Source organism: Podarcis tiliguerta, assembly GCF_965153285.1.
Source record: "Podarcis tiliguerta genome assembly, chromosome: 9".
NCBI lineage: Eukaryota > Metazoa > Chordata > Lepidosauria > Squamata > Lacertidae > Podarcis > Podarcis tiliguerta.
The window spans coordinates 45,204,014-45,223,782 of NC_139542.1; the positions used below are offsets into that span (position 1 = coordinate 45,204,014).

At 42.0% G+C, this 19,769-nt stretch overlaps 1 protein-coding gene and 1 long non-coding RNA gene across 7 annotated transcripts in view; one reads left to right on the plus strand and one right to left on the minus strand.

Annotated features, from left to right (window-relative positions):
• GALNTL6 (polypeptide N-acetylgalactosaminyltransferase like 6) overlaps nucleotides 1-19,769 on the plus strand; it is a 432,117-nt gene that overhangs the window by 354,351 nt on the left and 57,997 nt on the right. The gene's annotated exons all lie outside the window — the stretch shown is intronic.
• LOC310685416 overlaps nucleotides 17,794-19,769 on the minus strand; it is a 59,038-nt gene continuing 57,062 nt past the window's right edge. For all 3 annotated transcript variants that reach the window (XR_014515218.1, XR_014515219.1, XR_014515220.1), the window contains one exon: nucleotides 17,794-18,705. This is a non-coding gene — a long non-coding RNA (uncharacterized lncRNA). The remainder of the gene's footprint in view (nucleotides 18,706-19,769) is intronic.

Here is a 19,769-nt window from a genome sequence, read left to right on the forward strand (position 1 = left end):
GAAAGGGAGTGAGGAAAGCCAATGTCAACGATGGCCCTCACATCAACTGCTTCTTCTGAGTGTTTCTTTGCCTTAGGTTGTCATGTATGTATCAATACTGTTCCTAGCCAATCATTTTCATTTTGTGAAGAATCTCACTCTGGATATTAGACTTGAAAGATTCAGGTTCATGTGTTATGTATGGGCTGCATCCATTCCTTTCCTAGCTGGGTAAATGCCCTAAGGGGCATTTGAGTTTGGTTAGACCTGGCTGGAAGGCAGTGAGTCAGGGGAAATTCTGATGTTGGAGTGGGAATGTGGGCATCAGTTACTACTAATGTGGGTGAGGCTTGAGGCTTGCAGCATACATCAAAACTTCAGAATTGGGGGATTCAGAAACTGGCTTGTCTGCAGCAGCAAAGCCCATTTTTGGATCTACAGATCCAATGCACTATAGAAGGGTACAATTGCATGTCTGGCCCATGATATTTTGGAGATGGAGAAATGAAATGGTCCCCACTGCAAATCAAGGTGAACCAAACTCATATTATGGCACCTGAGTCAGAAAAGCCCTAAAGCACCTCTCATTCTCGCTGGCATAAAAATGAAATAATCAATTAAATAACTTATTTGCCACCTTTTCATGACACCTAAGGCAGCTGCCTAACTCTGCCTAATGGTAGGGCCAACCCTAAGGCCTTTTCCAAGCTTGTGGAGCTGGCATAGGCAAGCTCAGCCCTCCACATGTTTTGAGACTACAATTCCCATCATCCCTGACCACTGGTCTTGTTAGCTAGGGATGATGGGAGTTGTAGTCCCAAAACATCTGGAGGGCCGAGTTTGCCTATGCCTGTGTGGAGTAATTTGTTGGTGACCAGGATGAGCTGTTTCAACTACCTTGCCTGGTCCTTAGACAACACCTCTTTTATTTCAAGATGACACTAAACTTGTTTTGCCACTTGTAAGGTCACTGAATTGCCTGTAACACCTGACCAAAAGCTAACAGCTTAGCATCTGACTTCGTTAAAATTAGCTTATTTGATGTTATTTCCTCCCCGAGTCAGAACAATTACCTTAAATTGGAAAAGTGAGGCTCAGTGATGTGTCAGAATATTTGCCACGCATGATGCAAATGCTCAAATTGTAGGCGAAGCTCACCTTCCTCGTCTATTTATTGTAAGGAAAGCTGAACTCAATTATTTTTCACATGTCCAATTGCGGACACAAGACTGCCAGCGCAGCCAGACAGCTGGAGAATGGCAGATTACGGGCTTCTACCCCCACCTACTGGCAAAGAAAGGTAAACTTTACTTTAAAACTCTTCCAAAGGCCGGTCTGTTATTTAATACCACAAAACTAAACTGAGAGTGCAGATCTCATTCAGAAAAGGCAGCCAGTGGCCTGTTGCTGTAATATATTCAGACACATTTTCTAATAGGCTTGTGAAGTGAAACACAGATCTGCTTCCTCCACACTAAAATGCCTCATGCAGAGAAACTCTGAGGCCACAGGTACATGGAGAAGTGATGCTGGAGCCACTGGAACTACTCTGAGCAATTGGGGAAGGGATTTACCTGACAGATAGATGCCAACAAAAAAAAAGGACCTGGCAATCGAGAAACTCCAGAGCCAACTACTCATGGCATTAGGCACATGTTTAAACAAGCATACTTAGCCTGTCTGCTTCTATTTTGGAGAGGAGAAAATGCACCCATGGATCCCCAATCTTAAATGTGCTGCTGATCAGGATTGGTGTCCCACTATTTTTCTGCTGGAATTCACTTCCCTTGTGGCTAATTTTTACCGCTGAAAGTGTGTTTTAATAAATTTTATTTACAATTTCCATAACCACATAAACAAAATGTGTTTTACGGTAAATAAACACTTTCAAGAGCAAATAACAGGCAAACACCTGAATAAAATCCTGTAGAGCCCTAATAACGATGATGGTGATTTCGTTATACCCCGCCCATCTGGCTGGGCCTCCCCAGCCACTCTGGGCAGCTTCCAACAAAAGATTAAAAATACATTAAAACATCAGTCATTAAAAACTTCCCTAAACAGGGCTGCCTTGCATGTTGAATGATTAAAGAATGTTTGGCCATATGAGTGGTCTAAGTAAGTTATACTCAAAAGAGTATACCCACTGCAATCAATGGTCTTGAATAACTCCAAAGTCCATTGGTTTCAATGGATTTATCCTGAGCATGGCTTAGAACCCCCGCTCAACATTTCTTCTTCTATGACTGTGTTCATTTCCATTTCACAAATATAGCTAACCAACAGTTGCAATCTGCATGCAGAACCAGGTGAATCAGATATAAAGAGCCAGATTGTTATACAAGGAAAAACCAAGCTGCATCTTGTGACAATGAGATGCTTATGGAATTCCATTCATCTCCCTTTCAAGTGAGGATTTCAGATCACTGTGGCATATCCAGCATGTACAGTGGTACCTCAGGTTACATACGCTTCAGGTTACAGACTCCGCTAACCCAGAAATATTACCTCGGGTTAAGAACTTTGCTATAGGATGAGAACAGAAATCGCGCAGAAGTGGCACGGAGGCAGCAGGAGGCCCCATTAGCTAAAGTGGTGCTTCAGGTTAATAACAGTTTCAGGTTAAGAACGGACCTCCAGAACGAATTAAGCTCTTAACCCGAGGTACCACTGTACATAGATCCCAGAATGAATGAAATAGCATTATACAGAAGGGTTAAAATTAGTGAGGGGTTTCTCAGTGACTTCAAGGTGTATGTAATTAGTCCAGTAGATTTTCTCCTTGCTAATATATCTAATGAAGTATGGGATTAGCAAATTTCGACCTAGTTCTTTGCAACAGATTACTGAAAATGTCATCAGAGCTGGATGAATTGCATTTAGCTTCGCAATTCATAAGAATAGGTTGCATTCTGTGATTGGTTCCAGACATTCAATTTTTTTAAAAAAAGGATTTATATAAATTTTTCTATGCATTGGATTAGCATTTTTTTTAAGTATAGCACTTATTTTTTCATGTTAAACCCCTTTGACTTATTGGCTGTATTTTTAGACCACTTTTTTAAAAAAAACAAAAACCCTATCTCAAGTTAGCATTGTACAGTTATTTGAAGAAAGAATTATGGCCATTCATCTTGCTGAAGGCGCTAAAGGTGGTGAAAACTTTAACACATTACACCGATGGCTCAGTGAAGATATTATCTTGCCAGCTGGAAATGTGCAAGGGAGCATACTATTAGACGAGAGCGGTTTTGATAATGAAACATGCAATGAGACTCTGGCGCTCTTTGTACGTTTTCCATGTGCTTGAGTCAAGTGGGGTGTTAACCAGAAGGTCATGATATTTCTTTACTCACCGGAATTATTTTACATTTGCCTGAGTCTGCACATAGGAGGAAGTCAGCACAGAATCGACCAAACTAGAGGAGATCCTGCCATGAGTCTGAGTTGTTTTGAAATCAGCAAATATTAAGCCAGACAGCGTATCAGTCAGATGAAGGGCTAGGGCCTAATCCTGTGGGCTATTTTTAAGTGGTGATGTAAGTCATACTCAGAGTAGACCCCTGAAATCGATGAATTTAAGTTTCTTGGGCCCTTAAATTTCAATGGGTCTGCTCTAAATATGAATATGACCAAGACTGTTTATCACCCAGTGGCGCTCTTTCCACAAACAGGAGGAGTCCTTTCATTGCAGAAGAACCTTTCACCTTGCAAGGGCCTCTGCTAATGGAAGAAGAAGGAAGGTGTCTTTTATGGATTCCCCCAATGCCACATTTTACTCTGTTCTGGAGATTCTCAAATCCAGATGAGCAAAAATCATTGTCGTTTTCTTCAGTGAGCAGAGGCCTCCACTGTATCAAACGCTCTTCCTGAACAGAAGGGTGCCATTGAATTCAGCCCCATGGCTTTGAGCGGTACAAACAGTAACATGAACCCCCTTGATTAAAGTGTGATCCAGCATTGTACAGTACAGGGAACCCTGGCCCCAACCAACAGCAAAGCAAAACGTCGTATCAGCAGGGTCAAACTACAGAATTAATGACATGGCTTATCCTTCTTGCATGCTTGCTTCTTGTTTCCTTTTACTAAATAACAGTTGTGGGGAAGAGGAAGGATTTGGGTAGGGACCACAGTCTAGCGGTGGGCAGAGCTGAAGTTTAACTCTTTGCCCCTGCGCAGTCCTGATCTGAATATGTCTTCTGCCACTCCCGCAAAAAACAACAACCACACTGTGAGCCAGTATGGTGTAGTGGTTAAGAGCGGTAGTCTCGTTATCTGGGGAACCGGGTTCGCGTCTCCGCTCCTCCACATGCAGCTGCTGGGTGACCTTGGGCCAGTCACACTTCTTTGAAGTCTCTCAGCCCCACTCACCCCACAGAGTGTTTGTTGTGGGGGAGGAAGGGAAAGGAGAATGTTAGCCGCTTTGAGACTCCTTAAAGGGAGTGAAAGGCGCGATATCAAATCCAAACGCTTCTTCTTCTTCTTCTTCTGCTCTTTGCCCTGGGAGCATAGGTACCGGCTCCTAGGGGCTAGTGCAGTTTTGCACCCCCAATGTCTTTTTTTAAGGGGCTGGTCACCCTCAATGTTCAGAGGGTGTTTGGCTCTGCCCCCTGACTTGCCATGCAGGACATTGCATCAGGCGTCCTCATTCAACTTGAGAAGATGGCACCTCTGCTTGGGAGGGAAGTTGCCATTCATTCTGTTGGTTATTGGAAATGTAGTGTCTGTAGCTTTCCTTGCCCAGGACAGAATAGCAAATGGATCTCATGGCATCTTGCCTTTTCATAGTCTAATGCCCTTCTGCATTGAAATAATTTAGTGCTGCGATTGCTTCAAATACAAAGAACCTCCTACGGTGATGGGAACTAGAAATCAGTAAAACTACAGAAGGCGATGCCCAGTTCTCTTTGTGAATGAATGTGCTTACTAAATCAACTGTGTATTGATTTAAACATTTGTGGCACTACTGTTGAGCAATAGATAATCCAGGATTGCTAAAAACGCAAGTCGGCTCTTGAGATTCTGGGAATGAAACCTTCAACTGAATCATTGGACTGGCTCTACAACAGTGTTAACAAGATGTGGAATGGGCTGTCCAGTCCCCGCAATGCTACTTCTGACTTGCTTGGCGCAAATACACTCCATTAAAGATTCACTCCTTTAAAATTCTGGCATGCAGCACAGGATATGCAGTCAGTCAAGAGAAGAAAGTGCTCTCAGGAGAGTCGTCTGGCATTTTTAAGGAAATCGTTATTCTGTCTTTAAGGCTGTGGACTTGTGTTGCTTTTCTTCCTGAGATTTCAAAGAGAACTACTTGTTAGGGAAGCTCTTTGGCTTATTAGCTCCATACATGTTTGTATGCCTTTCAGTTTGACCTGTCAGAGGAGGCCTTCGAGGGCAGCCTTATTTGATCCATCGGTTTTCCTTCAGTGCACCCAACAGTAGCTGAACACAGTCACAACATACCATTCAAAGTGAGGAAATATAACTAAGACAGATTCGCAAATATTCAAAGCATAGGTTGTACATAGGGTAATGTGGTAATGGTCAGTTTAGCTGCAGTACATGAGCCCAATAGAAATGCTTCAAATTTTAGATTTTCTGTGACTTTTGATACCAGTTCACCTGATCTGCACCTCCACACCAATATACAAATCAGAATATAGTTAATTCTTCTGCTTTTGTACTACTGGTGCAGGTTTTGGCTGAAAATATGTGTCACATCTGATATAAAATACATTTAGAAATGCATTTTTTTGCAGGAAAATATGACAAAAATATGTACTGTGTTTACTTGAATCTAATGCTCACCTTTTCGGCCAAATTACATTGCAAAAATTAAGGTGAGCGTTAGATTCGATCGCACATTTACATTCACCAGCAAATACTTTTTTTGGTTTCAAGGTTCTGAAAATTGAGGTGCGCATTAGATTTGATGGTGCATTAGACTCGAGTAAATACGGTAATTAATGCCATAGTTTCTTTTTAAGTACAGATAAGGAAAACAGATCACTTTTTTCCTAATGATCATTATAGCATCTTATTATCACACACAACTTTTTAAATATTATTCAGAGTGGGTATGGTGTACAAACTAGTATCACTATGCAATTCTATGAAAACTCAGCCTTTTTATTTTTATTTTGAAAGCAGGCTTTCTATATTCCTTTGCTACCTTCAGAAATCCCCCACCCCAGTGCCAGCATTTTGATATTGAAGGCAGCATGGCTTAAAGTTTATTTGGATTTTTAAAATGAGCGTGTTAAATTTTATTCTGCCTTTCCCAAATATATGGGCAAGGGGTGTCCATAGTTTCTTTCCTATTTGTTATGGATGGTCCCAGATTTAAAGTGGACCATAAAAACAATAGAAGAATGGTAAGTCCAGCAGCAGCACAAAAGGTGTTTTCTTCTGCAGCTAACCTAGTGTCTTCTGCTAGGCAATTGAGGCATACGTGCCCTGTGAGCAAGCCTATACAGTTCCAATATTTTCAGGCTGCCATCCATTATTCATTCGCTTAGGAGTAAGATCCATTTAATGGGGCTAACATCCAAGGAAATATGCAAAGGGATGAACATCAGTAAACAGGGCCCTGGGCTACCACTGAACCAGCCCACTACCTCTGTGCCTAATTTGACAGCTCCTGGGATTCTGCATGGGGTCTGACAGCGATCTTGCCTCGCCTAAATTCTGAGAGTGCCTTTTAAGCATATGAAACATCTTTCCAGATCAGGTCAAAGGCCCAACGAGTCTAGCATTGCTGTTGTTGTTAGTGGTGTTGTTGTTGTTGTTAATATATGTATACCGCCCTATACCCATAGGTGTCAGGCTTCGGGGAAACGGCTTCCTCCCCCCCTTTGGCCATGAATAAGCAGAACAAAGCGAAAATAGTATCTTACCAGTTAAAGATATTTTAATGATCACAGCGAAAGAACAAAGACTCCATTCTTGTAGGAAAGGTGCTCCCGATTAAGGTTTCCACCCACTTCTCCCTGAGCCACCCCCGTCGTTCCCTCATCTGGCAACTTGATCTCGCAACCATTTGGCCTTCTGTGTAGCTACCTTATCTGCTCTCCTTGACCTTGGACTGAGCACTTGGACACTTTCCAGTGAAAGGAAGTCTGTTAATTTTCTCTCTCATCCTGTTCTTCTTCTCCTAGCTGTTCCCCACTCAGTTCTGCCCAGCTGTTGTCTTCCAAACTATGTCCCTCTGCAAACCACTGCTCCAAATCTATACTGCTCCACTGCTCCTGGGCAGCTTCAGGATTCTGGTCAGAAGCAGGGGGAGGGGGAGGCCCCCACCATTCCTCATCAGAGTAGCTCTCAGGGCGGTTCACAACATAAAATTAAAATATGAAAAACACAAAATCAATAATCCCCCCTTCCACAACACATTTAAAACACATCAGATGTTACTTTTTCCCCCTGTGTTGTTTTCAAACAACTGAATTGGAAGAGCCAAATAAATGAAAAATTGTTAAATTTCCACCACTAGCTTCTGCTAATACTCTCCTTAATGCCTTGATTATGCAGATGTACACAAGATATCCCCTATCTAAAAGGCTTCTCTCTTGGGGGAACTAAGCTGTACATGCCTTTGTGTCAGCCTTCCTGAACTTTGGTCCACAGATGCTGTTTAAGTACAGCTCCCATAATCTCTCAACTACTGGCTGGTTGTGGGGTTTTCACCCTCAAACATTATATTCCCACAGTCACCAACTAGGAACCTATGACTATGAGGAACCCACAAGAACATGGCTGCAGTGGGTCTCCTGCTCATATCCCCCATAAACTGGTATTCAGAGGCAGCAGGCCTCTGATAACTGGAAGGAATACGTATTCATTAGAACTAGTAGCCATTGAACAGTGCAACTTTCAGCTGCACTGAAGTGCATTGTGGGAGTGCCCAAGCATTAGGGAAAATTACAGCTGCAACACAGTGCTTAGAGAGTGTGATCGGATGGTTCCCAGCACCAGCAGGAGCCAAGTAGGTTGATCTCTCTGCTCTGTAGTCTTCTAATGAGACGTTATCAGAGCAAAGATGGTTGTTTTCTTCCTATCTTTAAAAAAGGCTCATAGTCTACTGACAGGTTTTTTTTTTTAATCCTTTCTCGGCAGAGAGTACTCTACTGGATTCCTAGCCCCGGGCATCCTTTTTAAAGTTCTTTCACATCCCTCTTATGACACTAACAAAGCCTCTGCAGTAAAGAGAACATCTTTAAGACCATGTGTGATGGGCCAGCTCTTTCACAATAGCCTACTGCCCAGTTGTTATAATAGCCATGGCAAATGATAATAAGCAAATGCTTGCAAGAGCTTCACACACAGTAGACAGTGCCATCTCAATGGCCACCCTCAATTATAAAGGGGAATACACCCAAAATGAAAAAAAGGGGTCAGAAAGTCTAATCCGGTGAAAGCACAAAGAAGGCTTCTATTGCTGTTTAGTCTCCAAGTGAAGTTCAAAAGTAATGCAGCTTGTATTTGTGGGCTAATAAGGGGTCACCAGCCTTTTTGGGTTAGTAGACACATTTGCAACCTTGAGAAAGTACCATACATTCCAGCCATAAGATGGCTACTGGGGTGGGGGGTGGAAGAACACAAAATGGCAGGAGGGGGAATGTGGCATAACAGAAAATGGCTGCTGCATTTAAAAGAGCAGAAAAAGAGACAGCATCACAAAATGGCGCCGGCATGCCCCAATCAATGAGAAAAAGGCACCTACATCACACAAGAAGCTCTTTGCATCTCTTCACTGTTCAGAATGAAAAACAAGGTGGGTGTCCAATCCTGGCATCCAATGTAGTGTCAGCATATTTTAAAAGGGGTTGATGTAGGAATGGCCAAGAAAGCCCAAACAGGAATTAAGCAGGAAGAGCAAATTCTCTCATTCATTGTGAATTTTTGAGGGAATATTTATTGAGGACCTTTGTGGGCGCCATAGGAGGTGGGCACATTTGTGCCAGCAGGTCCCAAAAATAATATTAAGGGGAGGGGAACCCTAATAGTTTTAACCTGGCACCTAAGGTAATATTCACCTCTAATATCTCTGAGGTGGGCATTCCATATGTGTGGTGTCACCACTGAGAAGGCCCCTCCCTAGTCACTACCTGCCTGAGCTCTGAAGGCTGAAGGAACACTGAGAAGAACTTTTACTGCAGACCTTGGCGTCTGGGCAGATTTGTATGGGGAAAGGCACTCCTTCAAATACCCATTTTTAGGTCTTTAAAGGTTAAAACCAGCACTTCAAATTGTCCCTGGAAAGTGCATAGCTTTTAAAATGGTGAGAAATGATCAGATTAGCTAGCTGATGTGCAGTTGGCATTTCCTGGCAGTCTTCAAAGGCATCCCCATGTGCTGCACATTAGAGGAATCTAACCTTGATGTCCTTAATGCATGGATAATGTTAGACACAGAAAAGCCATTTAACTATTGCCTAAAGAAATAAAGTAGGGAGCACTTTGAGTAAGGGAAAATAGAGGTGGACATAGGTAAGCAAGGTGGGTAACTTTCTGAAAGCTCCTTCACCTGCAAGCCTTACGTGATAACCGTTTTTATAAGACAATAGTGGTATCTACAGGATCTTTTTGCAGAGTTGATTGAGGCATGGGCATAGCCAAGGAGGAGCAGGGGGGCAGCTGCCCCCCACGCACATCAAGTAAAACAAAAGAAATACTTAACTAACTGACTAATCATGTGGGTTCTTAAAATAAAAAACAAAAACAAAAACCCTGGCTACCCCCATGGATTGAGGGCAATTCTTCCACTTCAAAAATGAATCAGCCCTCCCAAGTTCATATATAAAGCATTTCAAAACAGTATGCTCTTCACATAAGAGGCTTCAAGTAAAGCGCTTTAACCTCAGATGCTATTGGCATAATGTGAATTCTAAAATGGGTTTAAAAGGGCACTTGCAAAAGGCAAGCCATCCCAGAATGACTTCAGGCTAAATGAACAAGGATGCCTAGCAGCAGTATAGAAGTCTGGTGCTAGATAGAATCTCAAACAAGCTAGTTGTTGTTGTTTTTAAATACATGCTTAAAATCATAAAAAGGAAAATCCCTTCATTGCGAATAAAGTCTCAAGAAGAATTTATGGCTGATGATGATGATGGTGTTGGTGGTGATGATAATAATAAATAATAATAATAATTGTTAAGTTGTGGGCGAACATATCAGACGACACAGTGATTCTTCCAAAGCAGCTCTTTATTTGTAAGCTGGAACAGAACTGAACTGAGGAGCTCAGTCAGCCTGCTTATATAGAGCTCCAGAACAATGTAACTGTTGCCATTTTCTAAAACTATCCAATCACTGAATGTCACTTTCGATCCTTCATTTGCATAACTATCTACACCCTGCTGGCCCAGGGTGAGAATTTCAGTACATAACAATAATAATTAACAATAATAACATCTTTTCAGCCAAATGACTTCTTTTACTGTACACATAGCAAAACAGAACATGTGTGAATGAATCATTATTAATTTTCCCATTACAGTGAGACCCACTGGCTTACCTACCTCTTCCATGAACTACAGTTTTTCTGCTTATGTGGAATGTAGGGTGAAGTAGCATTTTCTCCCGAACCAATGAATGAGACTGATCCCATCTCAGCTGTAAGTGGCACGCTGAAAATCATTATAGGCCTGTTTTCTGTCCTTCCAGCCAACATACTGATATATAAACTTCACATATGTCATAAAATAGTTGGATATAAATTATTGATAGGTGAAACCAGCCCATTTGTGGTCCATTAAGACAGGGATAGAGGATCTTGGCCAAAACCCAGCTTTTTCAGCTCAAAATCAACATGAATTCTGTCCCTCTCTGTTTCCAGCTTTGCTTGCATCTTGGGCAACACCCAGAGGGATCTGTGTCTGCTCGCAAAGCCAGGGTGCCAACTTGAATAAAATATTGGGGGAGCCCAGGTAAGCCCTGCCCCACATAATCGATCACAAGATGTGGCATACGCACACCATTTGAATGGCAGTGTCCATCAACCTTGGCAGGGCCCAGCCCCTTCTCATATTTTATTGGAGGGGCAAAGGACCTCAGCCCCTAGGAGTTGGCTCCTATGTCGCAAAGCAACTTGTGACTCCGAGTGGTGTGGGCGCTTCATGAACATAAGCAAACATTCTGAAATTCTACCCAGACCCGTGTCTCAGTCACAAAAGCTAGACCACCTATCCTTGCCATGGAAAAAATACAAGCCATCATTTGTTTATGCATCTTTCGCAATACAGTACAATTGCAATTATACACCATTTTATTTAATATTAAATAACTTCAATGAGATTGTGAGGATATATATATATATGATATCTATTGTCCTATTTTAAAACTTGTAAAACAGTGGTGATAAACTCCCTTATGTACTGCTTGGAACTTTAGCGCATTACTGGACCTTTAGTTTTTGAAAGGGGTAAGTTGATGTTGATGCTGAAAGGACACCTCCAGTAGTCCTCTTCTCCATTAGTTCCACTCCTGTCATCCTCAACCCTGGAAGGCTAAAAACTACCATGCATATATGATTGGGAAGTCAGGCAAATCTCTAGCAAGAAGCCCAACTCTATGCATTGGCCTACTAAAACAGGCTGTTTATACCCATTCATAATTATGGTCAGGGCTGTCTTAAGCATGTCCGGTGCCCTCCCCCCCCCTCCCCCCGTTTCCCAGAGTTGTCGACCTTTTTTTAGTTGCTCATTTATTAACAATGCACTTATATATACAACACCACATTTTGTTTTTTCTTGTTTTTTGCAGATTTAAGACAGATTATCTTATTATGTAACACCTTGTTTTTAACAATGTTGATTTCTTTTTAATTTCACATCTTTTTTAATTAAAAAAAATCTAAATGACTGCAAAGCCAGTCCAACAGTTCTTTTTTCATAAAAACAATCCAAGAAGCTCACAGCAGAGCAAAGCCAGAAATTATAGATAAAGCCTAAATCTGGCAACAGACTGGAAGGGGTGTTTTTTTTCTTAAACTGGTGTGTGTGTTCATGTATGCATGTGTAAAAGAGAAAGAAATCTATAAGCAAGTGATGCTATGCAGCAAGAACTAGATAATGTGATCTGCACAGAAACAACAGAATTAGGAAGCATCATTGTTTTAAACAAAAGCAAAAGATCCAGAAGGAATTGTCAGCTGGTATAGCAGTGCAACACTTCAGGCCATTTTTTGGCACAAAGAGAACAGATCAGTGTGATTTTTCATTCTAAGCACTAGCAGGGCTTTTGTTGCACTGCCCACTGTGATCCAAGCCAATTCTGCTTGTGTTCCTTTTACCCACAATATTTCTTAAGTACACACTCAATATCAGATTGCAGAACTAGCTGGAACATATCCAAGGGAAAGCATATTATTGTTCAGAGGTGCTTTCCTTTCACAAGAGATTAAAGGGAAATAAACACGGAAAAAAAGGATCATCTTACATAAATTATATGAGATAGTTCTCTGTTAAAGCGCCTGATAGGATATACTAGTAGTGGCTTATGGAACACAGGAAGCTGAATTTATTGTCCACCGTGACTGGCAGTGGTGAGGGTTTCAGACAGGGAGCATTCCCAGCTCTACCTGAAGATATTGAGGATTGAACCTGGGATTGATCTACTGCATGCAAAGCAGCAGCTCTACCACTACATGGGAATATATATGTGGGGTTCAAGACAGCCTATGGGCCATGTTCTGTAGTCTCAAATGCATGTGGGCCAGCCAAAATCTGACGAGTCACTCCTGGTCTCCTAGGAGCTCCCATCCCTCTCTCCACCCTCCAGCTGCGAGCCAGCTAGGAGCACCCATCCATATCTCTCTCTCTCTCTCTCTCTCTCTCTCTCTCCTAGCTGGCTCCCAGTGGCTCAAAGGGACAGGAACTTCCAGCTACTCATTCAGGATGCTGGCAAACCTTCCAAGAACGCTGTGAGAGTCAGGGGGTGGAGTCTTGAGGGGACAAAGGAGCAAGCAATCAGGCATCTGGGAATGGCTATACACCCAATTACCCCCTATTGCACCCGCCAGGCGCCCAGGCAGCCCCTGTGGGAGGGGATGCAAAGGGGCTTGCCTGAGCCAGACACAGCACGCTCCGATGGGTGGCTAAGAGGAGAGGAGAGGGCTGCCCCAGAGCAGGGAAGGGAGCGTGCCCTGACTCTCCTTCCCGGACACTCAACCTGTGATGCCCTCCAAAATCCTGGTGCTCTGGTGCCCCACACCACTAATGTCTATGGGCAAGATGCCCCTGATTATGGTTGGCACTGTACAGTTGGACCACATTAAGACATGGAGGCAAAATAAGACTCGGTGTGCTGAAGTGATGATCAACCCTGACATTGCGTAGGTGGTGTTTGAAAAATGTTTCCTGAAGGGTAGATATTTCTAATGTCATTAATTCACCCCAGACTGCCACGCATTTCACTAAGAAAGCAACCTTTTTTTTTCCTTAATAAAGAACAGCCTTCAGTGATTTGTTAAGCTATTTAACACAGTCGAGGAACATAATTTAGAATAGATTTGTGTGAATGGAGCTTTCAGAAATCACTAAAACAGTTTATTAAAGGAGGATGTATCCAAGGGGGAGGCAGCCCAGCATAGCAATTAGACCTTCTGAATTGTAGCCACCCTACCGAGCTGGGCTCTCCGCAAAAGCTTTTATTTCACAAAGTGTTATTTTTAAGATTAATAATCGAAATACCAATCTGAAGTGCCCAGTAAGCATATGGATAATTTTAGCATGTGTGGGCGGTACCATTTCAATTGCCTTGCTAGTCTAGCAATAGGCCTCTTCCAATGTATGATTTCTTTTATCATATTTATCTAAATAGTGCTGCGATAAGCAGGCTGATAATGACTTTTTAATTTAGAAAAACATAAGAGGCCCTATTCATCTTCAGAAACAATGTGCATTGTGTATCGCACAGACACTGTTGTCTGCACTTGAAAAAACTCCAAAGATGAATTATCCAAGTAGAAATGGAAAGCTCCTGGAGAGAAATTGACATTTTTTTTACACCTTGGGAAACAAATGGAATGTCTGGCAGATCGTTAGTGCATTATATAATATGCTGTAACTGCCTATGTTTTCATTTTCAACTACCCAGATTGATAAGGTCCATTCTTCCATAAAAACCTGGGTTAAATTCCTCTCAGATAAGAACCTGGGGGTTTGAGTCATCAATTTCACATGCGTGCATTAATAAGTATGTGTTCGTGAATAAGTGTCTTTTTCATATTAATTCACTTTTTAAAAATCTGTATTTTACATATTTGATCACAAAATACATATTTCTTCTCAATTTATCCATTCCTAAAAGTACTTTATCCTAAAGTACAGATTTTAACTTACCTTGGTACTTGTTTTTGAGCTAAGAACGTTATGTAAAAGTGCTGAATCCAGTGGATAATTTCCCTTCTGATCTACACACTAATCCCCAAGATGCGGATCAGATCATTCCCCATCAGTGTTCACAGAAATCAAATTCTTCAAGCATCTCTAGCCACTTTAAATGCAACCACATAGAAACTGTTCCATGCAATTAGATTTTCTTATGCAGTGGCTTGTGACAATCAAACTGGCACATTTCCACAGTGTAAACACTTGTGGGTGGCTTGTGGTAGGCATGCATTAGCTGCCCAGTTCATACGGTGAGCCACTGCATGCAAATGTGGGAGAGCTATGTGGCTGGCTTTAAAGTATCCACTATGGCATTGCCTGTTGTCATGAATGATACATTAGCCTCACCGCTTGAAAGTGGTGGGGGCACACCTTCATGTGACCGGATGCCTATTTCATTCTATGAAAGGCCCTTGCCTCTTCTCAGTGTGGTGTAGTTGTTAAGAGCGGTGGACTCGTAATCTGGTGAACTGAGTACAATTCCCTGCTCCTCCACATGCAGCTGCTGGGTGACCTTGGGCTAATCACACTTCTCTGAAGTCTCTCAGCACCACTCACCTCACAGAGTGTTTGTTGTGGGGGAGGAAGGGAAAGGAGAATGTTAGCCACTTTGAGACTCCTTAGGGTAGTGATAAAGCGGGATATCAAATCCAAATTCTTCTTCTTCTTCTTCACTATTTTATAGCTTGCCTAGAAATGTTTAACTAGTTCTGCCTAGAACCCTCGCCATAGAGCTCATCTCATGGGCATTGTCTCCCTTAACCCATAGTATTAACTTCATCCATTCCTTGTCTCACTTTCTACCACTTTTCTCATTCTCAAATCAACGGCCCTCAAACTGATATTTTAGCTGATTTGACTTTGGCATTCAGCTCATCTATATTGACTTCCATTACCATTACAGAAGGCGTGCTTATGTATGTAAGAGAATACAAGTATAGAGAGGGGGGATTTTTAATCAGATAATTTGGGGGGTGGGGAATGGCAGTCACACCCTTCTCCCCCTCCTCACACAAATACACTGTCAGGCTCTTGGGGAAGGGGTCTCTGGATTTCAGCCAGTGTAGTGGAGTCTCAACCTCTGAGTTTCAGCACTTCAGAGCTCTGGTGGAAACCCAGGGGAAGGAAAGGAAGCATATCACTCTAGAGATCTGAGTCTTCTGTGTTTCATAAGCATGCTCCATCTGCAGAGTTGGCTTTCATTGGCCAGCTCTTGCAGGAAACAGTATAAAAGTCACAAATATGAATAGGAACATTGCTAAGTCACCATCAGTTCTCATCTGAAGGCATACCAGCCCGTTCTCTCTGCTCCTGGCTCCTGGCTTAGTTATATTAAAAATACATGTGTGATTGTGGATTGGTTTGGATTGGGCTGGGCTGGCATCCGATCTTTTGGCTCAGCTTCATAATAACCCAGACCTACAGCTGTACCTCTGAACTTCTGGCGTGAACTTTTGATCATTTTTGGTCATTCATTCTGATCTTGTGGCTTGACCCTTTGCTCAGACAAACCCATGGAGAATAAAGCTATCAATGGCTACTAGCTGTGATGGCTATATTCTTCCACCCCTGTCAGAGGTAGCCTGAATCACAGGCTGGGAATCACAAGCAGGAAGTATGCTGGTATGTTCCTGTCCTTCTTGCCGACTTCTCATAGGCATTTGGCTGACCGCTGTGAAATGAGGGTGCTGGTCTAGATGGGTCACTGGCCTGATGCAGCAGGGCTGCTCTTACATTCTCTTTCATACTTCCCACCTACTTCTGTCCCAGATGCTGACCACACTTTGCTGCCGCCCATGGCCCAGTGTCACACACCTTCCCGGATACAATGAATGTTACTTTTCTGAACTCGTTTGCTTTGGAAGGTCTTGCTACTGGGTCACGTATGGAATCTTCCTAGCTGGTGCTCCACGGCTACAGGGTATCTACATTATTAATTCTCTTGACTCAATAGAAAAACAGTGGGGCTGTTGCTGTTGCTTGCTGCTGCTTATCATTTTTCTCTTGTTTCACAACAGGCCATCTAGTAGCTTTCAGATGCCACCTGAAGTGTAGACTCAGATTACAGAAGATGGCACTGAATGAGCTTTCGCTGTTTCCTTTTACTTCTGCTTTCCGTGTTCATCACGTTTACCAGAATTTGATCCCTGGGTATTCTCATCTGAGCTCTAAAATGGAACCTAAAGCAGGGGAGACTACTGAATCCCCACGGTTCTGCTTGCTAATCTTGCCAGTGCAGCAGGATGTTGAAATCAAGCCTCAAGATGAATTTCTCAGCAGAGGCACAGGGAGAAGGGGAGACTCGTTCATTTTAGATTTCTACGCAGAGAGCTCTTGACTGTGCAGAGTTGTCACCTTGGGAAATGCAAGTTTATGTGCCACTCCCAGAATGATAAGGAGGGAAGGGTATCCAAAGGGTATTGGGGCTGACAGGGTGATGTACGAGGGTAGAAAAATCACTAAAATGGAGCACGCTATGTCAGATATGCTTGTAGTTGTTGTCTCTTTCCTGGGAACAGAACAGACAGAGACAGAATGCTGACTTCTGCAAGACTCATTTTTCTCGAGCGAAATGCAGTCAATCTCTTTCCGTCTATTACTCTTTGCTGAGGCACTGCGTCTTCCAACTAACGAAGGTCTTGCCCTTCCAGGACCGCTGTAGTCATAAAAGATGGAAAGATCTTGTCGAGAGTCCACTTTAATTGACCCCCAAAGACAACTTAGTTTCGACTGCATTGCTTTTTGTCAAAGCTTGAGTCCTAGTGGACTGTGTTTTGCATTGGAACTCCTTAATCCCATTCAGAATTTTTTAAAAAAACTATTTTACTCCATTCTTGCATTGCATCCATGCAATTTTTAGAAAACATTAATAGAGATGATTGTGTTTACAGCCTAATATAACTTGAGATGAGAGAAACCAACAGAGCAGTATCTTGTGTTATTTCAGCCTTCCCCCACTTGGTACCAAGCTGCACTGACCGGGTTTGGTGGGGGTTGTGGTTCAAAACATCTGAAGGCCACCAGGTTGAAGAAGTGTGCTTTTTGTTTCTTAAAATGGTGGCCTCTGCACCATGATCTTAAAGGCTTTTGTATGGTGCCTTTCTTAAATGCTTTTTCAAAAAAAGTTGAAGACTTTTGACAAATTCACCTAGCTTTTAGCTTGGGATGCGGAATGATCTTCCTCAAACCTGAAACTTCCAGATGTTGTTGGATTTCAGCTCCAATAAGCCCAACCAGGGATGATGGGAGCTTGGGTTTTAATGTATTTCTTTTTAATGTATTTCTTTTTTTAAAAAAAATCATTTTTATTGATTTTCCAATAAGAAACATCCAATTAATATATCCAATCATAGTACTTTAATTAAAATAAAAAAACTAAAATTAAAAAGACCAAATTATAATCAGAATTATATTTATTAATTTTTTGGAGATCCCCACAGTCCGGATCTCTGAAGCAAATCTCCACATCTTAGTCCTGCTTCTCCTTGTTGTTTCCATATTTTCCACATCTCGATTTTAACGCTCCAGGGTTTTGATGTATTTCTATTGCTTTTATGTGAGATGCCTGGGTGGCTTTTTTAAGGGTTGAAAGACAGCATATAAATAATTTTAGAATATCTATTCCTGCATATCACGACCAATGTGAGATAATCCTTTGAACACTCAATTAAATCAACAATATTCGACCATGAACAAGTTTATGCATAAGTCCAATAAGTACATACTGAAGAGCCAAACTGGGTTATTCCATGTGAGTTGTTGTCTTCAAAGGCTGATCTGATTCCATTATTGCTGAGAAAACATAAATGTGGGCATCATATATGCAGCCTTAAGATACTTCCTTTGGCATGGCACCATCTTATATTCTTATCAGAAAATGAAATGTGGACTAGAGGAAATGATCATAAACTTGAGAAGAACTAGTGTCACCTTGACACCCTTCAAACTTGCCCTTAAATGCCTAAACATTTCTTGGTCACAGTCCACTGGTAGGCATGATAAGTGAATGCAGACACCATCCCAGCCTGTGTGCATTCAGTTGAATGTCTGCCTAATGATACTTACATGCATACAACTCACTGTGAACTCTAGCAAAACAGTTCCTGGTCATAGGGATAATGTATTTTCCACATTTGGTTGTATATGTGTGAGGTCTATGCAGACTTTCAGCTGGACATGAATCTCAGTCCCATCATGTTTCTCCATTTACCCTGGATAGGACATCTGATCTGGGCTTTCCTCTCAACTTTATTCATAATTTGAAAGGTTCAGTTGTCTTGAATCCACCACAAATATTTACACCACAGAATGGTTTCAGAAATCAGCTCTTGTTGCTAGGAAACAGAAAAATTGTTCACTTAAGAAGGGTACATTTGTCCACACCTCACACATAAACACATTTTGGAAAACGTTGCATTTCCCTTTCAAGGATACTGAGATACATCAGGTATCAATCTGTTGATGTCACTGCTGTGTCTTCATTTAGTGATGCCAGCATTAGTAAAGGACCTAACATAATCTGAGGTTTACCAGATGCAATTAAGCCAGGGAGAGAATGGGATTGGGTGGGCGTTGTTCCATTCACAATGCAAATCTGCCCAATTCATATCTCCTGAATCAATCCACAAACTGAAACAAAGCTATTCTTCAAAAATCACACTTGCCTGAATTTTGCAATGCAGTTCTACAGTAAATTTAAAACACCCTGTATAGATATGATAGATATAGATATCAGAAGAAAGTGTGCAGAAAAATCCGTAGGATAGTGCAAGTAATGTGGAAAGTAAAATTGCTTGTAAAAGCGAATAGCTAATGGAAGAAATGCAGACACAAATATGCATGAATTTTCATGAGGATTTCTTTTCAAAGTTTGCAAACTGATGTGGGAATGGGATGAACTTGAAAAAAACAGAAACTGAAATAGACAGATTGACCTGTCCCTACTAGGTATTGCTGTGCCTTACATTTCATACCTGTCCCTACTAGGTATTGCTGTCCCTACTAGGTATTGCTGTGCCTACTTACCCTTCCTTTGGAGGGATCTGTTTGTGCAATACCCCTTGTAGGTGCAAAGCCATACTGATAGATGCTTCTGCCTTGTCATCTGGAAGCAGAGCCACCTCCCAGGACCAAGAAACAGCCAGTGCTGGTAGTCCAGTACCTGATTGGTTTCTCTACTGCTGCTGTGCAACAAATTTTGGGTCAGGTTGTTCTGTACAAATCACAGAAGCTCTAGTTCAAATGGAAATAGTGCTTCAGCGGTATCACCAAACCCCGCATCTTATTATTCAGAGGGATTCACATGCCAGGCATCATAGTGTCGATCCTGTGCCACCCTTCCTTGCTCTCTCTCATAACGCATGCTCTTAGAAAGGCTCGTTTCCATCTCATTCCACAT